At 50.3% G+C, this 23,333-nt stretch overlaps 1 protein-coding gene across 3 annotated transcripts in view; it reads right to left on the reverse strand.

The window, feature by feature from the left end:
* Dscaml1 (DS cell adhesion molecule like 1) overlaps positions 1–23,333 on the reverse strand; it is a 321,654-nt gene that overhangs the window by 263,727 nt on the left and 34,594 nt on the right. The window lies entirely within an intron of this gene.

Genomic DNA, 23,333 nt, shown 5'->3' on the forward strand with positions numbered 1-23,333 from the left:
AGCAAAGCCTTCTCAGACCCCACCCCACACTCTTGTCCCCTCTCCATGAGCTCTTCCTCCAAAGCATTTGCGTTTGTTTGATGTCATTTCCTGTTCTCTTCCTAAAGTTGGATGGGGCAGGGACTATGCTTGTCTTGTCCCCCACTGTATCTCCAGGGCCTGCCACATAACTGGTGCCTTACAAATATCCGTGGAGTGAATGACAGGTGGGTAGATGGACAAGGGAGTGAGCATGGTGTAGGAGGGCCTGGGGCGCCTGGGCTTTGGAAGATACACACTCGGACATGTGACACTCTGGAAGACCGGAGGCTTAGGAAAACCCAGAGGCAGAGCTGCTACTGCTGCCTCTGGCTGCAGGGTGGTCAGGGCTGTGGGGTCTGGAGTCACCTTCCTGTGAGAAGCCTAGGGCTTGGGGCCACCGTTCAGGCTGTGAAGAGGCTCTCATTGTGGTCCCTGAGGACAGCCTCCTCTAGACAATGCCATTTGGCCCTACAGTTTATCTGGTTTATCTGGCGGAGGAAGGTGAAGAGTCCAGGCCGCATGGCTCACTGCCACCATCCCCACCAGAAGGTCTGATGGGGTCTCCTTTCATCAGGGGAAGGAAGGGAGCAATCAGGAAGAACTCGAAGCCACAGAGACAAAGCAGTGTGTCCAAGTTCCCACAGAACTCAATGACAGAACCACACCAGTTTACAAAGGGCTCTCATGTTCCTGATCTTATTCTGAATCCCACCGGCCATGGCGTATTACTATTTCCATTTTGAAGATGCGAAATCTAAAGCTTGGAGAAGATACAGCCTTGGTTCAAGGTCAGTCAGGCTAAAAAGGGCAAATTCAAGACACCTGCCCCTGCAGAGAGCAGAGGCGCGTGTGGGGGTGGGGTGTCCACAGGAGGAGGACAATCACCCCTTTAAAAAGCGCATGAAAAAATAAAGCAAGAAGGAGTCTGGCCTTCCATAGAAAGAGCGGGAACACAAAATATCTTTCTCTTTTCCCAGAACGGCAGCCTGTGTGAGCAGGCGAGGCCCTCGCATCTGTCCGCTCATACAAAATGAAAGAGGATTTGAAAAACAAGAAGGGCTGTAATAAAGCACAGCCTGTGCGGGCCGGAGCTGTGCCCAGCGGGTCTTGTCACTGTCACAACCGGGAGACAGCGGCCGGGCTATTTCTGCAGCTGGGCTTCCCCCCAGCCCCAGGCTCCTGGAGAGGTGCAGACAGACTGACACAGGTCCATGGAGGGGTCAGGAGGCCCAGAGCCACCACTTCTAGGGCAGCGGGCAGGGCCTCACTCTCTCTCCTGTGTGGTTCTGCCTCTCAGGACCAACTCCACCCCCAGGGTTCCCTGAGCTCCCCCAGAAACCAGACTGCCAGGGCCTCTTAATGGGCTGGATTAGTTCTCTACTGCTACACAGCAAATCACCCCAGGACTGAGCAGCTTAAAATGATGATCATTTAACCTCACACAGATTCTGTGGGTCAGGAATCTGGAAATGGTTGAGTTGGATGATTTTGGCTCAGGGTCTCTCATGAGATGACAGAGCTGCCAGCCACAGTCACAGCAAAGCTCCCCTGGGGCGGGAGAGTTCATGTCCAGCTAGCTCATGCTGCTGTATCAGGTCTGGATTCTTCGGCTGTTGGCTGGAGGCTTCAGTTCCTCACCAAGTGGGCATCTCCATATGGCTGCTCACAACTCGATGGCTCTCCCTGAGCCAGTGACCCAAGGGAGAGAACCCAAGATGGAAGCCATGTTCTTTAATGACCAAATCTCAGAAATGACAGCACCACTTTATAATGCACTACTGGTCACCTGAACCCTGTGAGAGAATGCTGCAAAAGGTGTGGATATATGAGGGGAGGGCCCTTGGGACCAGGGCAGAGGCTGGCCAACATGGGGTACTACCACATTTGAAACATGGGGTACTACCACATTTGAAGTGAGACAATTCTTCACTATTTTCACCCCTGGTCCTGAGTTCTGGATGCCAGAGGCTCCTACCAGTCATTCTACAGCAAACACAGCCTCCTCCAAACACACACATTCTCAAAAGCTCCTTAGGAAGGTTTCTTTGTGATGCAAAACCAGACCTGGTTATGAAGTGAAATTAGAAAAACGTGATGGTAAGAGACCAATGCCTGGGGAAGGGTTGGTTCCGTTCCCCTCTCTCTGCCTTTCTCCAGGAAGCCTAATTAACCATGGGTCCCTACCTCTTGCATTGTCAAGAACTGCCCTAAGAGTCTGACTACTTCCTCCTGAAACGTAATTCATTCCTATGAAAAGAGCTGTTTCTTCTTATCTGTTCTGTGAACATGCTTTATGCTAGAGACCCTGAGCAGGGCCTTCAGTTGCATAAATTAGAAAATTTTTTTTAAAAAGAGGAAAAAGTGCCAATGATAGGATGGGTCTAAGATGACATAAAATAACCTATAAATATTTCGAGAAACTATGGGTCAGGGCTCAGAACTTGGAGTTTTTGTTTTCTGCTGGGCCCACTGGTGTAAAATAAAGTTCTCCTCCTCTCCAAGTGCTACTTGCTGCTTCTCAAACAGTCTGATTCCGCAACATCTTATCATGGAGCCATTTCCCCATCCCCTTTGACTCCCTTAGCCATAAGTTAGAAAAGATCATTGTAAGTTATTCTATCCTTTATTCTATGATGAAAAACAAAGGTTGAATGTCAAGGCCTTTCAGGATTTAAAGTTTGAGTGTTGTGAACAGGGACAAGTCCTGTGTTTGGTTTATTGGATGCCCCCAGTAGACTTCAGCCAGTCACTCACTCGGTTGGCTAGTTTCTACTGATGAGAGAAGACCGGGTGCCACCTGTTCTGGGGACACACTTTGTAGCTCAGAGTTCAGCCAAACCAGAGCAGGTCAAAGTCCAATGCTCTGTGTGACTGAAATAGCAAGCTGTGTCCCACAGAGAAACAACACATTGTCCACACGGCCAAGTCTCTGAATTTGGAATATATTGAATCACTAATGGAGGTCTAATTTAAAGTGGTGTTTATTATTATGAAAAAGATGGTTTTTATTATACGCCAGAATCAATGACATCCTACAGTCCAGCAACTGTTAGTGGGTCCAGGGGCTGGACCCTGAGAAGGCTCACTAAGGCTCACATCTGAAGAGGGGTTTAGGAAGGATGGTTTGGGCTTCCCATGTCAGGAAGGGCAACTGAGATAATGAGGACATCCACAGGGAAGCCAGAGGCATGAGAGAGCACAGCAGGCTCCAGGGACTGGGAGAAATCCAGTGTGGTGGTGACAGCAAGTGTGGATATTTATTACATACACGAGTCATGAGAGGTTTAAAGTCATGCAGTGATACGATCAGATCTCTATTTCAGATAGAGGTGGAAAGAAATTGGAGGCACCAAAACCAGTTAGGAAGCAATTGCAGGCTGCATAGGTGGAAGATGACGCTGCTGGCAGAATGCAGGTTACTCAATAAGCGATCATCACCAAGTGACTGTGCCTGAGTACACCTCTGTAAGCAGATGTGTATGGTGCACTGTTCTAGAACTGGACGGTTTCAAATGGCTTCTGTTCATTTCTCCTCCACCCCCACACTCTGAATTCCTTCCTCACCTTCAGCTAGCACCCCAGTGATTCCCACCTTTTTCATACTTTCCTTGCTAGAATTCTGCCAGTTTTCCATACACGAGGAAGTCTATTTTGCATTCTAGGTCATTCCCTCCCTAGAAAGAATTTTGTGGGTCTAGCAGTAATTAGCTCACTGTTTCCCAAGTCTTCCCTTAGATGCTTACATCAGCCAGACCCCTCTGGCTGACTTCAGCATTAGTCACATAATGTCAATGTCAACCACACTTCATCCTCACCTGCTATCATGTGTGTGTGCCCACAGGTTTCCATTCACATCTGTTCCCCTGCAGACTGCTCAGACCTCCATAGGAAGTGTGCCTACACATGTATTCATAAAAATATGGATGACTGCCCCCCCAACTCACTCCTTTAGATCCCCAGGGACAAAGCCTTAAGTTTTCCAGGCACTTTTTCCTTGCTCTAAAAGGATTTCCAAAAGCACAGGTCTTTCCTAGACTATCTCCCATGACCTACTGGGAGACAGGCTCAGGTAGGCATTGTTATGACCATATCTGCTTGAGGAGCCACTGGTTTGCAGCACCAGGTCTCTCCACAAGAGTCCCTGTCCCTGCATCCTGGTACATTTTATATAAAAGATGTAGAGGTGTATTTTCACACCCTAAAAGAAGACTAGAACAGTCCACCAGAAGACAGAGGGAAAATAGCCCAGAGAAGAAATGACCAGTTACAAACCAAACTTTGCAGTTATCAAATAACTTGTAACATCTGAACATATGTCCAATCTGATCCTCCAACACCCAGGTACCAAAAGCAGGTGTTGCTACTTCCAACTGAAGAAAGAGGCTAAGGCTTGGGGGTAAGGTGACATACCTAAGCTAATGCTATTAGCACCAGAGAGAAGACCTGCAACCTGGTCTCCTGACTCCATTGCACAGGAGGACACCATGAAAAACCACCCAAGACAGTGGTTCTCAAAGGCTCCCGTGGACCGGTGGCATCACCTGAGATACCAGGAATGTACACTCTTGGACCCCATCCCAAGGAAAGGAGGGCTCCATAGCAAGGGAGGACCACATAGACAATGGCAGTCCTATGAGACAACGTCGCTTAGTGATGTCATGCGCCATAAGTGTGGGTAAGTACATTCTGTGATATTTGCATAACATAGAAATCCCTGTCATTAAATGATGTATGAATGTATTATTTCACCTACTCATGGAAATAGCTCTGTGCATTCGTTAGTGAGAAAATGGAGGACTATAACAAGTACAGACTATGTTGTGCTCCCAGGATTTTGGACTTGGGCCTGTCTGACTCCAAAGTTCACACACTTTCCCCCTTATTTTTCTACATCTAGCGCCAGGGTGACCAACTGTTCCAGTATGCATCGGACTGGGATGGAAGGAAGTTCTCTGGAGATGGAACTTTCAGAATTAAAACCAGATGGGTCCTGGACAAACCAGGATGTAACACTGAGTCTTCCTCTTTAGAATTTCCAGGACTCCACTGCCAGCCCCTACCAATTCTCCAACCCTAACCCCAGTCAACAGATCTCATCACTGCTACTGAAACCCCTGGCAAGGGGCCCCCTGCCCAGGAATCCTGCAGAAAGCTCCCTCTACCACACCTCCTCCCTGACCTTGCTGCTTCACCCTCCCTTGATTCCAGCCAACTAAAAATGTTGAGAAGAAACAAGCCTGGGCTTTGTAAATGCCAGCTCTGGCCATGGCCACCTGACTCCAGGGTTACAAATTCATCATTCAAGAAATGAGGACTGCCAATCATTATGGCCCTGGAATTGCTGCTGGCACACATGCACCTCCTGAAGAGTGTGCTAATGAGGAGCCACAGCTGGGCTCAGCCAGGAGAAACTGCCCAGCTGGGTTTGGCTGAGCCAAACCAAGGCCGAGCATGCACCTGCAACAAGTGTACGGACAACAGCAGGCTCCAAGCAGCCGGGCCTTCGGATCCAAATGGAGATGTTAAGCAAACTGGAAAGGGGGTTTCCTTGCTTGAGAAGAACATGGGGAAATGGATATTTACTGAGCACCTATGAATGCCAGGCCCATTTCTGTGTTCTCTTATTTATAAATGTACCTAACGATCCTGGAGGTAGATGCTTTTGGCATGGATGACTAGCTGCCTGCCAGAGATGTGTGACTCCCTTTCCATGGTGTGAAGTTATTGCTTGGAAGAAGCTGACCAGCCAGGGATGAACTTTCCATTTTCTCCTCCACATTCTCTCCCTTCCACCATTTACCTTCTACCTCTCAGTGTTGACACCCATACAATCTTGAGAGCCACAGGTAAAGGATAGTGCATTCTTAGTCTGAATCCCTGGATGACCACATGGAGCAGACCCCCACTACCTATTGGATTCTATGTGAACAAGAAATAAATATATTGGGCTAAGCTACTGAGATCAGGGCTTTTCTATTACAATAGCCTGTATCACCTATGTGGCAATATGGTATGTTTCCATCAATGGATGAGGAAACTGAGGCTCAAAGCTATTCTGGAAACTCCTTAATAATACGAAGTAAGTAATTGCTTATTTTGGAAGGTGTTTGCTTCCCTACAGTGCAGCACTCTCTGTGTTTAAGCATGCCCGCCTTCCCATCTCCCTGAAGCTATAGGTCTCTGGACTCTGGTCCTAGGCTCCTGCCACTGGCACCCTAAGCATCACCAACAAGGTGTATGTACCTCCTGCATCTTGAGGGATGCTGGATGTCACTCCACACCACTTCCATACCACAGAAAAAGCCTGGGCTGGGTTGGGTACCGCCATGGTGGTATCTTCATGGTGGGACCAGAGAGGGAAGGCAAATTGGACCCTGTGGGCCATCAGGATTTTGTCCATACTGGATGATCATGACCCCTGAGAGGGGTTGGTTCCCTGGGAAAAAGCTCTTAAGGAAAAAACAAAAGAGGGAATCACTACTCCTTGGCTGCAGCTCCTTGACCTTGGGCCTTGGAGGATGACGGGCCCATTGTCAGAGGATCCACAGAGCACCATGTTGGACTGGCTTCACCACGGGAAATTTTGGATCTAGGAAAATCTCAGAGATGAATGGATTAGGAATTGGAAAACCTAAACTTGGAGAATTGGAGTGCCCCTTCAGGGAAATTCAGCCCTACGTTCCACAGACCTAGCCACCGAGGAGGCCTAGAATAACAAAATAACCTAATCCAAGATCACATACCACATCAGGAAAGCACAGAGTCAAGCCATAATTCCTTCTTACCAATCCAGTGATGGCAGGCAAACATGGAGCTGGCCCATGGACAGAGCAAAGTCCCTAGGTTGTTGGGACACTAGTGATGCTGGAGCTGTCCTGGGGCCCCACCCCAACCTTGGCTGTGGGATACTCCTGTGCACAACAGGAATCACAAGTGATCTGAAAAATATTAGGATCCAGTCTCTCCAGGGACACCCTGAGCTTGGAGGGAGAAGAGGTGGCTGGGTTGTGAAGAGTGTGCCCAGGATGGGGACCAAGTTGGGTAACTTCATACAGGGAGCCAAGTTGGGGGCGTGGAGTGCAGGGTCCGTGCATACCCAGAGTTCTCGGTTAATCTGTTCACCAACAACCGTACGTAGCATTTGGGCCAGTTTTTGCCCCTCAGATCCGATTCTGTCTGTAGAGTCAATATATTTGGGTCAGAGAGAAATATTTGGAGGAAAAGATCCCTAAGGGGCTGGGGAGCGTGGTATTTTCTTTGAAAAAGACTTTCTAGGATCCAGTTTGACACACCAAGACACCCACGTCAGAAAATAGTGACAAACACTGGGTAGCTGGGTTACTTGTGATGTGGTGGCCTCAGGTGACCATTCCCGGCCTCCAATGTGTCCCTTCTGGAACATAGCTGTGAAAAGGTACTCTACTCTTTCTTCCTTCCATCTATCCATGCATCCACCCACCCACCCATCCATCCATCCTTTCAACCATCCATCCATCCTTCCATCCAGCTATTGTCCATCATCCATCATCCATCTTGCATATATGGAGAACCTGATTTATGTCAGAGTTGCACTAGGGCGTGAGGGAACACAGAAAAATAAGACATGGTTCCTTGTCCCCCAAGGTACTCATGGTCCACAGCAAACAGACAATAAAAAGATCAATTCCTATATGTCTTACGTGGCACAGTTAAGGGACATAGGCCAGGGAGAAGTGGTGTGAAAGAGCAGGAGGCAGGCCAGCAGCAGACAGTGAGGAAGCGGGTTGGGGTGGCCAGGCAGGAGGCAAGCCGCCTGGGTCAGGTTGGCCCCTGAAGGTCACAGCAACCACATGCTGCACACAAACGAGGGAGAGTGGACACCACGCCTGGCTGTCAGCCACTTAGGCCCCACGCCTCTCTGGTACCCATCATTCTGGATCCTGCTGTCCACATCTGTGTGCAGCTGGGGCCCTCTGTCCTCCCAAGCTCCCAAGGGACCAGCTGTGCAGTGTCCCCACCTGCCTGTTAGTCCCCTGAGATGCTGAGCTGAATCTGACATCTTAGGCCGACTCAGCTCCAGCTGCCTGGCATCAACACTGGGCTCTGGCTGGTTCCAGGCAGCAGGTCCTGCCTGAATCACAGCCCTTTCTAAGTGCTTGCTGACACCCTCTCCCAGGCTCTGCCCCTGCGGCCCTACACCTCCCTTCTCATCTACAATTTAGGGTAACTAGGAGCCAGACAACACTTTGTGCTTATGCTTAACAATGAATTCTTAGCGATGAATGTCATAAACTCACCAGCAGCCTGACGGTAGCCTGCAGGTACCATGGCCTGGGTGGGGACAGGTGGCGCCCTCTCCACCCCATGCTGAAAGAGAGCTCTTCCATCAAACTCTGCCTCTCAGAACACACTGGCTCTCCAGCCTGTTTCCTCAGCTGACGAATGAATTCCTTGTTCTGGAAAATAGACCTAACAATACTTCTCACCTGAGGAGAGTTGTGTGAGGTGATGTGGGAACAGCACCTTGCCCACTGCCTGGCACTGAGGAATAGATTATGTTTATTGCTCACCATGTCTAGGTGTCGCACTAAGGATTTCTCCGGGGTTATCGCATTTAAATCTCACAACATTCCTGTGAGGTAGGTAGTAGTATTCTCCTTATATTATAGTTGAAGCTCAGAGAGTTTAAGTAATTTGCCTGAGCTCATACAGTAAGTGGCTGAGCTGGGATCCAAACCTAGCCTAACAGTCCAGCTCTTGACCACCTCAAGAACGCTGCCTAGGGCAGGTGCTTCCTCTGTCTCAGCAGCACATCTTCCCAAATGCAGATTCCAATCCTGTAGGGCCTGAGAGTCTGCATTTCTAACAAGTCCCCACAGGTGCCAGGCGAGACCTTAAGGTTTCTCATTACATCTCTCCCTTTCGTTTCCTGCAGCAGCAGAGTCCTCTATAAGAAACCTGCGCTACTGGATTTCCCAGTTGGAGGGGCCTTAGCAGCCCCCAGCCCCCTCCTCAGCATCCCGCCAGGTCAGTGGCTGATGGGTGTTTCTCTGCTTTCCCACTAACCCAGTCACTGGTCACCCTGGCAACCAGAGCTCCACAGGGCAAAGTTCACACCTGACCACACCTTCTACTGGAGCCCATGCACCCTCCTCAGGCCTGAGCCCAGGATGAGAAAGGGGGTCTCTGCCCAGCAGGCCTGGCTTGCTCTCTAGACTAAGAAACCAACAGGGGTAAGAGCAAGTTCTCAGAACCACAGGTAAAGGGGAAGGAAATCACCAAATTGAGGCATCCAAGGGTCCAACCTGCCCCCTGCCTGGGGGCCTGCTCCACCCTACCATGTGGGACCCCTAACCCAGGAGAAGCACTGCCCAGCGGGCAGATGGCCAGGATAAGAAGTGACAGCAGGGGTGACAAAAAGCCAGAACAACCACCACAACCTCCTAAGCAAACTGTAGACGTCAGGAGTGGGAGAAGCCAGGCACACTGGACCACGGGGCATGCTCCTGTCTGTGTGAAGTTCAAAGCCAGGCGACACCCGCTGGGTGCCAGGCCTTGAGGGGTGGTCATGTTGGGGGCTGGGGTGCTGCTCTGGTGGTGGCCACACAGCCGTGTTCCCTTCGTAAAACCACTGAAGCGTACTTCAGGTCTGCATATTTTTCTGCACATGTGTTATACTTTATTTATTTTTTTAAAGTCAATTAAACAAAGCAAAACAAAATACCTGACTGCAAAACAAAAACAAAACCAGGGCAGGCTACCAAGGGAGTTCCACTCTAGGGAGCTCTCCTCCCCTTCAGGCCAAGGCTGGGACAAGGGACAGGGACGACAAGCACCCGGCCCTGGGCTCTTGACGTGGAGGTGGGTTGGCACTGACTACAGGAAGCCTTCCCTGGCCCTTGGGCCTCCACTGACCATGGCACGCTCTGTCCTCCAGGGCCTGGGCTGTGTGACATCAGCACCCAGAGAGACTCACATCACCTCGTATACGTCAGGTGTCCCCATGTGTCCACCTGGAAAGGACCCCATCCTTCACAGGCTGGTTCTTGAATTGCTGTCTGCTTCAATATGCTGTGTCAGTTGAGCATGGAGTGTCTGCTGGATTTGCATCCCAGGCAGGTCACTTGCTAGTGTGTGAAGCTAGGCCAGCCCCTCAACCTCCCAGAGCCTTGAAATCTGCATGTGTAAAAGGGGACAATAGCACCTTCCTCCAGGAATGAAATGAGTCAATGTATGTCAAGCAGGCGAACAGGGCTGCCCTCTGGGTAGACTGGGGATGTATATATATATATTTTTTTGTCACAACCCAACAAATGGCAAATGCGTTAGTGTCTTGGTAATGGACATTTGGGAGTTGGCCAAAGGTCAGGAGACTGGGACCGGGGCTGGTCTGGGCTGGACTGCACTTGGGGACGGCACCTCGGCACAGTGCTCACGGTTCTCTTCTGCTCTGGCCCCATCACGGGGATTGGGGGAGAGCTGAAGGGAATGCATTGGTTCCTAGATGCACCTGGGGCCCTCAAGAAATGAGTCAGTGTCCTCAGATCCACCCACCCTCCGCGCTGCTGTTAGGGACATCTTTCTGGACTATACTCTTAACTGTGTGGCCTCCTCCTCAGAACCCCTGGTGGCTGGGAGGGCTCCTAGCTGTGAGTGTTCTGTTGGGAACCTGGTACGTTTCTGGTCACTCCTTGCCTTGGAGGCTACAGAGAGCTCCCCAAACCCAGGGCCTCTGTTCCTCTTCCAGGCCTGTGCAACACGCTGTCCCCACAGCTTAGCGTGGTTCCCATCCCACTGACTGACTGCCGGTCAACCACAGCTCAGGCCTCAGGGCTTAGCTGAAATCTCAGGTCTTCTATGGAAACTCCTGGGGCACACCTGCTCTCCCTCTGGCCAGGGCTCCTGCTTCATTTCAGACACACCTCCAATATGGCTCGCGAGAAGGCCAGTTAGAAGGGTGCTTCTGCCCTGAGGGCACCGCTAAGTGGCAGATGAGTAAATGAATGAATGAATGAAACCCATCCGCACAAACCCGAGGACTTGCCACCCTCACTGCCACTCCCCAGGGCCAGAGCCAGGCTTTGGCTGCCTGCTACACTCCCTTGCCTTGCCAGGGTCTGCACGGACCTGCCACTTGCACCTGTGACCTGTCCCTCAAGCCCTTCCCTCCCCCAACGCTCCTCCCTCTTTTTCTCCACAACAAATCCAAGCACATGGATTTTCTTTCCTTTTCCTTTTAGAAGTCCCAAATCTAAACCCTGGAGAGAGTTCCTACAAATCCTTGTGTGAGCCTCGGCTGGGGTTGCTGAAGGAACGCATGCTGAGCAGCCTCCTGAGTTCCAGGGTGTGGGTGACCAGTCAGCCAGTCAGTCCCCATGTCCTTGCCCCTTTCCTCCTCAGACCATCAGGATGCTAAATGCAGGGCTGTGAGCTGCAGATGACTCCATGAAGACATGTCCTATTTAAGAGTAAACACAGGGATAAATGGCAATGGCCGCCCTCCTGAGTTGTAGAAAGGAAGGCGAGCCTGCTGTAACGGAGAGCCAGACCTCGGAAGGGGCATCTGTCTCAGGGAACTTTGCTGTCTCTCCACCGGAAAGACCCAGGCCCCTCAGGTCACAAGAAGACCGACTTATGCAACTGTGGTGTGTGGGGGATGCAAGACTTTGGGGAACAGAGTTTTATAAGCTGCGGTAGCCTGGGGCAACAGGTGACCCTGGGTGCTGAGGTCACACTGAAATGCAAGATGATCAGCAAGGATGAATGGTTTCCCTCCGCAGCCCCATCACACGCTGGGATTTCACAAGAACACAGACCCACTATGCTATTCACAATCTGTGACCCCAGACAGATTACTTAACCTCTCTGAGCTTATTGTCATCTATGCAGTACAGGGACAATGATATCTAAATTGCAGGTTGTTATGAGAAAGAGAACTCAGAGCACCTAGCACTGAGTAGGCACCGATAAATGGCAACTCATTATCATCTCTTCCTACCTTTGACACGCTCAATAATGGTGAGCTCACCACCTCATGAGGGGACCCAAAGTCACTTCTTTGACCACTTTAATTATTACAAAAGTCACATAAAGCCACTTCTGACTTCCTCATACTTTTCACGCTCTGGTCCTCATTCTGGATCTTGGTGCCTTATGAAATGAAGCCGGCTCCCACTTCGCTCCCACAGAACTTTGGACATTGGGAGGAAGGGAGGGGTCCCCCTGGGTCCTCTGGCCTGCAGCCACCCAGCCTGGTTCTATCAGCCAGGTCCACAGCCTGGTAGTGTCGCTCACAGCCCAGCTCCACTGTGTGCAGAAACCTGGGGCCTCCAAGTCCTCTGACGCCCTCCAACCATGAAGGGAGGCAGCAGAGGGCCTGTCCTAGCCACCCTTCCCTGCCTTCTCAGTCAGGACTGGCCCACTCGGGGGAGGCGGGAGCAAGGGAATTATGGGGGTGCTACAAGCTGTAAGATCTTGGGGCCCCACTGCATTTGCCCAGCACAAGTCTGCACTGGCTGGAGAGCAGGTGCCACGAGGCAGAGTTGGGAGGATGAGGCTCCCGACAGCTCTGTGGTCCTGTGGTCCAGGCCCACCCTGCACACACAGAAGCCTTGTCAGGCCCTGCAGGGCTCCTAGGGAGGGCTTCCGAGGGCTTCCAGGGCTTCTGTGCAGGTGGAACACCCTGTTCCCAGGGAGGAGCCTCAGCAACCAGATGTCACTGGGGAAGGATTGGGCCCAGAAAACCAGCTCCTCCTCCAACACCATGCCCTGGTTCCCTGGTCTCATCGGGGCCAGATGGGGCGTGAGCCGGGCCGAGAGTTCGGAAACATGCTGGAAGCCAGATGCTGCCGCAGAGCTGTGCCTTCCCAGGTAAATAAATTACACCCCAAACACAAACAATCTGCTGCCTGCCTCTCCCCTCTCAGAGGGCAGCATGTTCCGGGAAGCAGCTCAATTTCCTCATGAGGAGTGAAGGCCTTACGTTAGTGGGGCCAGGGTAGAGGGAGGGACAGGACTTACTGGACATCTCTAACACTCCCTGCCTTAGCACCTGAAATCTAAGTAAATGAGTGTAAAGAATTTTATCAGCACTCTGCGAAAAGGGTTGGAGATACACCACCATGGGACCAGCAGACCTGAGCCTTCAGAATAGGCCCAACTGCTGGGGAGGAGGAGGCAGTGGCCTGAATTCACCTGGCAAGACCCTGAGGCCCAGAGCAGGGATGAGCCCAACTTGCCAGCCAGGGTTCCTAACGGGCTGGAACCTGGCACAGGGTGCCTAAGTTGAATCTCAGGCAGAGCAGGTGGGCTGGGATCCCTGCCTGGGCACAGAGTGGAGGGGGCTCCTGAGCAGCAAGAACTGGCACTAAATCCCAAGAAAGACTGGCAAGTGGAGGCACTGGAATGGACGACCTTGGGAGCCCTGAGAACTAGAGGGCTCATGGTCCTTAATAGTGATTCCCAGCCCAGCAGGGACCCTGAGCAGAGAACGTGAAAACCAAAGGGTGATTAACTTTTGTCCAGGCAGTGGTGGGCACACTGGGGATTCCATCTGGTTGACAACAGACACCGAGGAGGGTCAGCCTAGGGGCTGGAGGTTCCACATTCTTGCTCTTGCTTCACCCTGACAAGCCTTGTGACTTTCTGAGCTGTGGTTCTCATTCAGGAAATGCTGGTGAAAGGGGCCTCTGTGGTGCAGGAGGGAATCATGAGGGCCTCATTTCCTCCAGCAAGGAGCAGGGCAGCACTGAGGGGACCCCACACTCAGGGGCTTAGTCCCCCCTGCCCTCATGTTGCATCCCCAGCATTGACCTTACTGCTTATTGGGGGCAGGTAAAGACACCTGGGTCTTTGTTGACCTGGGGTTGAGGCAGGTTGGGGGACTGTTACCCCTACTACCATATGAGAAGGTGGCTCTCAGTCTTTACCTAGGACAGTCAATTTCAGAAGGTGATGCATTGGAGGAACTTGCAAAGACTTCAGTCTGAGGGACCTGGAAAAGCTGTCAGCTCCTGCAAGGTGGTACCTGCAGGGACATGTGTCAGGCAGAGCCGAGGTGGACAGTGCCCAATAAACATGGATCCAGTGTCCGCAGGGTGTGTCCACTCTTTGCCAAGCACATGGGCTGCTGAATACGTGCCAGTCTTCCAGGGGTGGGGGTGGAGAACAAGGAAGGGAAGGAAAAACCCCAGGGAAGCCTCGGTGCTTATTCTCATCCCAACATGAGCTTCTAGTAGAGAAATCGCAGGCCTGGGAGCCAGAAGACTAGATCACACAGCACCAGTACCAAGGTCACACAGGCTATGTGACCTTGAGCAATGAGCAGAATCCTGTGCTTTAGGAACATATCAGAATGAACCAGCCAGCTTGAGGGAGTCTGTGCGGTAGGATGGGCCAGCGGCAGCCCCTGCCTTCTGAGCGCTTATGCTCTAGGAATGTCACTGCATTCGCGTGGGCAGGGAGGTCACGTCACCCTGCACCAGCTTGACATCTGAGCTGTTGCTGCCTTGCCCTTCAGTCATAGCCTTCTTAGGCTCCTCACCCGGGCCACATGCTTTTCGGAGACTTTCTGAGGTTTCCTTTGGGGCGGCCAGAAGCCGAGGGCAGGGGATGGGGCTGCCTATGCATGCGTGTTTGTGTGTGTTTGTGTGTGCGCAGGCGTGTTGTTGGCACGGACGTGACTCTGCATTCTCCAGGCCCGTAATGAATCCTCATTGCAATGGGTTTGATGGAATAATTATATTCTGGAAAAACTGCAGGAAACTGCGTTCCACTTCTTAAAGGGCAGGATCATCAAACATTTGTGCTACATTATTTGCAGGCACACCTTCTGCTGCATCTGCTCCCTTAAAAAAAAAAATCTCCAACTCCAATCTGATCTGAATATATAAATCTGAATTATCACAGCAAAGGCGATATGCTCACACCTTTTTTCTTTTTTTTTTTTTTTATCTGTTGCCATGGTGATTAGATAAAATTCACGCCAAGTCTCCAGGGAAGGATGGAATTATTTCAGACAGTTTCTCACCCCTCTCAAGCTACTTCTCTCTGTAACAAGCCTGGGCACCGTCTCTGAGCTTGGGCAGAGAGACAGGCAAGGAGAAGGCAGAAGCTCCCTGGGAGGCCTTGGCCGGGCACAGGAAAGCGCTCTTCTTTTCCAGAAGCTCCTGGTGCCCAGCTAGGCCCTAAGCCACAGAGCAGCCACCCATCCTCAAACCCACAGCTTCCTCAGTGACCCCAGCAGCCACCTGGGGAGAAAAGCAGAAGCTCAGAGGGCAAAAGGCAGTGCCCTTGTTCAAGGTCAAGGTAAAACCATGTGCAGAGTGACCCAGGGCCTTGGCTCTGCTGTCTCCCTAGTGAATGTGAGCAAGGAAAGAGGTTTTTCTTAAAAAGTAAGAGACTCAGCTCCATCGCAGCATCCTCAGGCTGATTCTCAGAGGGGCTAATTATCGATGGGTGTAATTTGTTAGCAGATTTTTCTGTAAAGGGCATTATTGACCTAATTGTTATTTAACACCACCAATTCAGGAACCTCTGGTCTGCGTGTGAGTGTGTGTGTGTGTGTGTGTGTGTGTGTGTGTGTGTATGTACACATGTGTGCGCATGCGTGTGGGCTTCTCTGAAATGATTCAGAGAGTTACAGAAGCAAGTCCTGCTCCCTAGTGTAAGCCTTCTCAGTTCCTCCAAGAGTCCATGGTTCCAGGGCATGGGCAATTGTCCCTCAAAAAAGGAGGCAGGGACACATCATTTTTAGTGTATCTCACAGCCTATTTTACATAATGGTGAGTAAAGAGAGAAAGAGAGAGCAAGCTCTGGAGGGCAGGAGAACGCGGGATCCCTGAAGGGGTCTTGAAGGGCCCTGAGCTGGTTGTTGGGACAAAGAAGACTCCTTTGGGGTATTCCTAGCCTGAGTATCTCTGTTGGGTTGCTTGTTGGGAGCTGGGCCTACCAGTGGGGTAATGCGGGGGAAACAATGAGGTCTAGTGACCAGGTCGGTGTGGTTTGCTGGGGGACCTGTGATTTTTCTCAGAGATGTTTCCTCTCTGGACCTTGATTTCCTGTTTGTAAAATGAGGGAGAAGAAGAAGAAGACTATTTCTGTCCACTGGGAAATGTAGCAAATTCAGGACCAGGGCCCTGTGGTGAGGCCAGAAGACTTGGGGCAACTGAGCAGGCCTCTCCCGGGCCCAGCTGGAGCTGGGCGGAGGAGGTGCCTGGTGACCCAGGGAGAATGAATGTCTAAGCCCCGCCTGTCTCTTGGCCCACAGCTGTCCCAGGCAACTGTGACCCCTGGATGATGGCAGGGGTGGGGGCCCAGTCAGTGCATGGACTTGGGTATCTGGCAAATCTGGATGCCGATCCTGCTTAAGCTCTTGACCTTGGGCAACTAACCTCTCTAAGCTTCTATAACATACAATGGGAATAAATTTAAAACCTACCTCCCAGGGTGTTGTCAGAATTAAATGATATGAAGTCTCTGGAGTAATTAGCACAATATAAAGGTACACAGGAAAGATTCAATAAAAGGTACCTGGGAGGAGGTGGGTGGGGGGGTGGAGGACACAGGTAGTATCATTTTAGCACAAGGTTATGCCAAAAAAAAGCATAGCCCTCCGAGCGAGAAGACCTGCGTTCTGATTCTCCTTTGCCATTTGTCACCACTGTGTTTTAGGCTTGTCAGTTAATCTCAGAGCCTTAGTCTTCATTTGTAAAACGAGAGTCTACTCTGTTATTAACTTGTGTGATAAGTGTTATTATTCTCGATTTTCAAATGAGAAAAGGAGGCTTTAAGAATTAAGCACTAGAAGTTGCACAAGGTCATGTCTCAGTGGCTGAGTTAGGACTCAGACCCAAAGGCATTGACCCTTCCCTGGCCTTCCGCACACTGTGTGCAGTATGATATTCGATGGGTCCACCTGTCGATGGTTGAGGGTGGCGACTGGCTGAGTTGCCACCATCACCTACGCTGGTGAGAATCATCTTGAATTGACAGCTGAGACTGGAGGCCTAGGAGCCCCGCCCCTGGTGTGCAGCTGTATTTTACTCTGTGCACTGCCAGAACAGCAACAGGAGGCCAGGGAGATTGTTCTAGAGACCTGGGTTCTAGTCACTACCTATTTAACTATGGACTAGATCATCTCCAAGGTTCCCTCTCAATTCTCAGCCTCTGTGATTCTGGAGTGCAGTCAGTGGGGCCAAGATTAAACACACATTGTAAAAGAGAAGTCTGGGTCTTACCTAAGGGCTAAGAAGGAGAAGGCAGCGAAGAGGGGCACAAGAGATGTTGACAGGCAGGTACAGAAAGACCCTGGGCTTTTCCCTTTAAGAGGAGCAGAGTTCCCTGACTCCTGGATCAGGGCTGAGCGAGCTTGGAAGGAGGAGGGGGCAGAAAAGCCCCCAGAGTCTAGAGATTCAAAGACACCCTGCCCCTGTGAGATGCAGAAGCTCCTAATTGGAGCCGTGCGCGCACCCAGCACCGATCACTCCATGATGTGCTCTCTGAGGCAGCTTGGAAGGCAGGCCTTCATTAAATCCGACACCAGGGAATTAATTCAACTCACTGCCGTCACTCTGTCTCCATCACCCTTTCCCCTCGACAGCCATTGCTCCTTGATCTCCCACACCTTCATGTCGAAAGTTCTCCTTGAGGAAGGAAGCTTCCCCTGACTGTCACCCAAGCTACGACTATATCATGGGCCAGGACTCAGGGCCCAGATGGGCAGGATCTGCAGGGCGCAGGCAGGAGGGAGGGGGCAGGAGGCATGGATCACACAGGCACACTGTCATAGAAAGAAGGAGAAGGAAGGACCAGGGGCCATGAGCGCTCCTTCTCCACCACCAGCAGAAGAAGGAAGGATCTGAGAGCTGATGGTGACAGCCAGCTGGCTTTTCCTACTTTAACTATTCTTGAAACAGTGACTTTATAATTCAAATCCCTTTGGGAGAGAGTCGTGCAGAGGAGAAGGGCAGAGAAAAAGACGAGGGGTTGCCAGGAGGCTATCTGAGCCATTCTTCAGTGTCAGCGTCATGGCGCCTCCTTGCCTGCTGCAAATCACAGCTACCTGCTTGAGCCCCTCCCCTACCTACAGGTACCTCCCTACTGTGTGAACCACAGTCCCCTCCTAACTTCACCCATGGCCAAGATCCCTTAGCCTGAGATGAGTCAGGGCAGAACCTGGGCTGGCCGACGTGCCAACCCATGGGGAAATGGCCACCCCTGCCGTAGCCCACCACCTCTTTTGATCCCAGTGTGCAAATCAATATGGCCTTTGCTCTGTTTGTGCTAAGAAGTGACCAGTTAGGGAAGCACTGCCGGAGGGCACGGAGTTCTGGGCTCTGGGTCTAAAGAAATGCTTCAGAAGCACAGGGATTTCTGTCCCAAGTTACTGGGCAGCAGGGTTTAATTCCTCTCTCTCTATCTCTCTTTCTCTGGACCCTCAAAAGATCTGTCCAGGACTTATAAGGAAATATATAACCCTCATCAGACCAGGGATAGGGAAAATGGGTTAGGAGAATACTAATTTGTGAGAGAAGAGAGGGTTCGAGGAAGAACTTTCCTGAGGAACAAGGTGGATCTCTTGGAAAATACTAGAAACTGATTTGGGCTGCTGGTTGAGGTGATACAGGAGAAATGACACTAGTCAAAAAACAACTTTCCATCAGTATCTCCTTTATAGACAAGGGAGTAAATAACCTGCCTGAGGTGAGACCTGGGGGAGACTTGGTCCTCCCCGCCTCCTGGGCCTTGTCCACTCTCCCCCACACTGGACCTCCCTTCCCTTGGAAGATCCCCCCTGCTCAGGAATTCCACGCAGATAACATCTTCTCTCAACTATAATCAAATTGCAAAGTCAAGTCAGAGATGCAAAGTGAGCTATTTTAAAGGGTTCTTAGTTAAAACGTGTTTTGAACTTTCTTAAGAAATTCTCACCTTTCCTTTTAATGGCATCACAAAATCAGATCACCAATTGTCCCCACCCATGGGAGACCTCTGAGGGTTGGGGTTGGCACTGTGGAAACAAAGGAGCACCTGGCCTGGGAGTGGGGAGGGTGTCCCCCACCCTATCCATCCTTGAGAGGTAACACCGCACCTGCCCCAGTTCAAGGTGACCACAGCCACCAGCTTGCCTAGCATTCCTGCCACACCCCCCTGTCACCCAGAGCAAAGATCCTTGGTCCTGGAAGAAGAAAGCCCTGCTCAGGTAAAGCCATCAGAGGAGAGAGGAGAAGGAAACTTGGGATTGTGAGTTTTCTCACTATGAAGTGTCGTGAGTTTTCTCACTATGAAGTGTCGGCAAACTCCCTGAAATTTTGTGGGAGACTGAAAGACCCTCAACTACCCCCACCTGCCGTAGGAGGGTTAGTTTGGGAAATGGAAAAGAAAAAAGTGGTGGAAGACCCTTTATTGGGGGCATAGAGGTGGGGCTGGCTGCCCCAGTGCAGAGTTGGGGACAGGGATGCCTTTCTGTGGTCCATGTCTTGTGGTCTCCCAAAAACACTACAGGAAGGTTTGCAAGAGGCAGGTCTATGTGAAGGTGGGGCTTCTTGAAAATCAGGAAGGACGCTGAGTCCACCTTGGGTCAGCATTAGGGCAGAGATGGAGAAGCATCCCAAAACACAAAGGACAAAACTTCGGCAGTATTGGGAAATTTGAGCCAGTCACCACTCTGAGACAATCAGCCATCCTGGGGATGTGCAGACATCTTGGGAAGGACACAGGATGTTTCCAAGGATGTGCATTTAAGATTAGAGCAATGTTTGTGGCCCTTAAGAGACAGAACCCATCCTTTTGCCAGTTGCGTTACAGATAACTGGTACTATTCTTATGAATGGGAAAGTTGAGAAATTTAGAAAAATGACCAGAGCCATGAAGAGCCACTGCTCAGAAGGAACCAAGAGCATGAGGTGTGGCTGATGAAAAGTCCATGCCCAGGTGGAATCAGGAGAAACGGCATGTCCAGGAAAGGTCGAGCGTCTTGCTATGGTTTGGGCCTGGATTTTGAGAAAGACCTGAACCCAATGGGTCATGTGTGGAGGTGGCACCAGGATAAGGGACAACTGGGAGAGGGTACAGGAGAGGATGAGCACTGTCCTCTAGCAACTGAAGGGTGCAGAGGGAAGGAAGGAACCTTCTACACAAGTTCAGGGCTGGGCAGGAGGAAGGTCAAAGGGGGGAATTTCACAAAAATGGATTTTAGTCACATAGAAGGAAGAATTTCATAAAAGAGGGACTTCCTAAAAGGCAGGAGTAGCCACTACCTCGCCAGGTACCTATAGTTAAATATGACTTTGTGGTTTTCAAAACCATGACATATCAATTCTTCTCAACATATATGAAAATTTTAGAAAATTATAAAAAAGAAACCAGAAATCACCACTTTTTCCACTCCCCAGAGATAACCATGACAATCATGAATAGCCTACAAGTACTTCTTTCTAGATATCCATCAATGATATATACATAAAAACATATATGTGTTTCAACCAATCAGAATCCTATTATAAAGATAAAATGCATTTTTCCACAACATAAATACCATATTATGGTATTTTTCTCAAGTTGTTAAAATGTATTGAATATATTCTATTGCATTGTTGTGCCATTAGTTATTCAAGATTTTCAATTTTTTTCACTATTGTAAATAGCACCGCAGTTAACAGATATCTTGGCAGTCATTTTTGGTTGTTTCTTGGGGTTTGAGCCCTAAGGAGATGGGAATTTAAGACTTCAGATCCATACTGTTCAGTTGCTCTCCAGAAAGGTCACACCGGAGTCTCCTCGGAGTAGCGGTGTGTGCACCCAGCAAGACACATGCTTGCCAACATCACCCAAAGCTTTCCCCAGAAAGAAATCTTCTCCATTTGAGATGAGATTTGATGCCCCACTTTTTCAGAAACATGTCTGTTATATGCCTACACGTGAAAAATGAGGTACATGATAAACATGACAAAATTTGTCTTGGGTGTGCGCACGCACATACACACGCACACACTGATACGCACACTAATTTTGTGCTCTTTATAAACTCTGACAATCCACCCAGACCCTAGAGGATCTTCACATGAATCCACCCTGTTGAGAGAGAGATGGGCTCCCTCATCCATTCTTGAGAACTGGGTCCCAAGCCCAGCATGGTCACAAAAGACCTCTGTACAGGATCCTCGGGGGGTTGGGCTCCCTGATTTCCAAGGCCCCTTCTGGACCTGGCAAACTAATTCTGCCATCTGAATGTGCCACCTGGGAACGTAGGTATGTAAGAGGGAGGAGGAAATAAAGGAAGACTGGGGACAGGGGAGATCATTGTTTCCGATAAATTGGAATAAAACTAGAGCCAAATAAAAGAGCCAAAGCAAGAAGGCAGCAGGTGGTGATCCCTGCCCGCAGGACCTCTGCCAGGGAGACCCTCAGTTCTGCAGGCCCCAGGGCAGGCTCTCCAGGGAGCTGGGGGCGGGGCAGGAGATCACCTTTCTCTCTCAGGTTTCCCTGTTTGCTGTGACCTGGACTCCCAGCTTTCTCTTGTAACTTGAGCTGGAACTGGGAGATCTCAATGGGGGCAATTATGGGCCTCAACCCCAATCACCTTTTCCTACCAGCTGGCTACTCACTGGTCTGTAGGTGGCTGACCCGCTGACCAACTGTTCCCAGGACAGAAGGACAGAGGGCAGCCAAGACCCTCCTGAGCGCCCAGCTCTTTCAGGGAGAGCAGCAGAATGAGAAGACCGTACAGCCCCATAAATACTCCTGGTATTCTTAATTTTCAGTGGCCTCATGCTGGGTCTCCAGACTCTCATTAAACCAGGAAACAGATTACAGTGGGGTCCCGAGGCAGATACATTTCTTCTCCTCTCATATTTATACCACTTTTAATTGTTGTTATTTAACAACTATTGAACACCAACCCTGTCCAAGGTGGCCCAGAAGAGGGGGCAGGAAATAGGTCCCCAGGAGGGTATAGTGTGACTGCAGGATGTGCACCAGCCCCTCCCCAGCTCCACCCCTGCACACTCCCAGGCTCCACCCCCATCTCCACTCCTCTCCCTGCACTCCCATCCCCCAACCCTGGAATACCACAGTGGGACCCAAAGACCCCCTCTGTACATTGTGTTGAAATGGCTTCTTTTTCTTATGAAATAAATCATGCATGTAGAAAAGCATAAAAATAATGTGAAAAGGGCTCTGTTTCTTTTGGCTGTATTTTCTTCAGATCTTTTTTTAGGAGAAACAGTTTAAAAAATAAGACATTCTGAAAACAGTTGTATTTCCCTCCAGAGCCCATCACCTCCTCCTCAGAGGTAAGCATTACCCCGAATATGGTGTTTATCATTGCCATGCGTGTTGTTATTCTTCTGCTACATATGTATGTATCCAGAAACAATGCAGAGTACTGGTTTGCATGTTTTCAAACTTTATACAAATGGTGCCATAATGTATGCATCCTTCTGCAATTTGCTTTTTCCATTTCACGTTTTCTTCATAACGTGTCCAGGCTGATTTGTACAGTGCTGGTTCATGCATTTCCCCTGCAGCATAATATTTCATAGTATGAATAGAGCAGATTTAATTTATCCATATTGGTTTCCAATTTTTTTGCCATCATAAATGTGACTGTGGTGACTATTCCCGTCCACATCTCTCTGTGCATGTGTGAGAGTTTCTTGAAGGAATATACATATTGGAGCTCTTTCCTTCATTTGTCTGTCTCTCCTGCAGGGCACAGACCTGTCACCATGTCCCCAGTGCCCACTATGATGTAGGTACATGGCTCAGTCAAGTTTGTTAAACTGCACGGAGCAGGAAGGGACCTCAGGGCTCATCTGCTCTGCCCCTTCACTTGCAGATGAGAAACGGACATCCACAGAGATGTCATAACATTACTTAGTGATAGAGCTGGACCTAGAAAGTCCCCACCTGCTTCCCACTTTCCTAATCTTCCCTGTGCTGTACTCGGTAAAGTTGGTAACTATTAGGAAATGATCAGGAGAAGGGAGGGAAGAGGCAGAGAGATGCATAAAGAGGTCACACCTGAACCCCTGGCCTCACATCTGGACACTCATCCAGTAAAGAGAAGTCACACACCTGGACCCAGTCCTCAGGCTGAGGACCGAAGACTGGGTACCAGCCTCTAGATGAGGACTCCACCTGTACATGATCAGACCAAGGCCTGAGAGGGGACACCCAGCCCCCTGATTGAGGCCTGCAGGACTGAGGCTTCCATCTGGTGGCCTGGTGTCCAGATCTGACACCTGCCTCTCATGGTTTTTCCTTCCTCCTCCTGCAGATGGTCCAGTCCAGTGGAAGATCCTGGAGCCAAGGTCCCAGCTACCCGGATACTA

This window comes from Sciurus carolinensis, chromosome 11, assembly GCF_902686445.1.
Source record: "Sciurus carolinensis chromosome 11, mSciCar1.2, whole genome shotgun sequence".
Classification (NCBI taxonomy): Eukaryota; Metazoa; Chordata; class Mammalia; order Rodentia; family Sciuridae; genus Sciurus; species Sciurus carolinensis.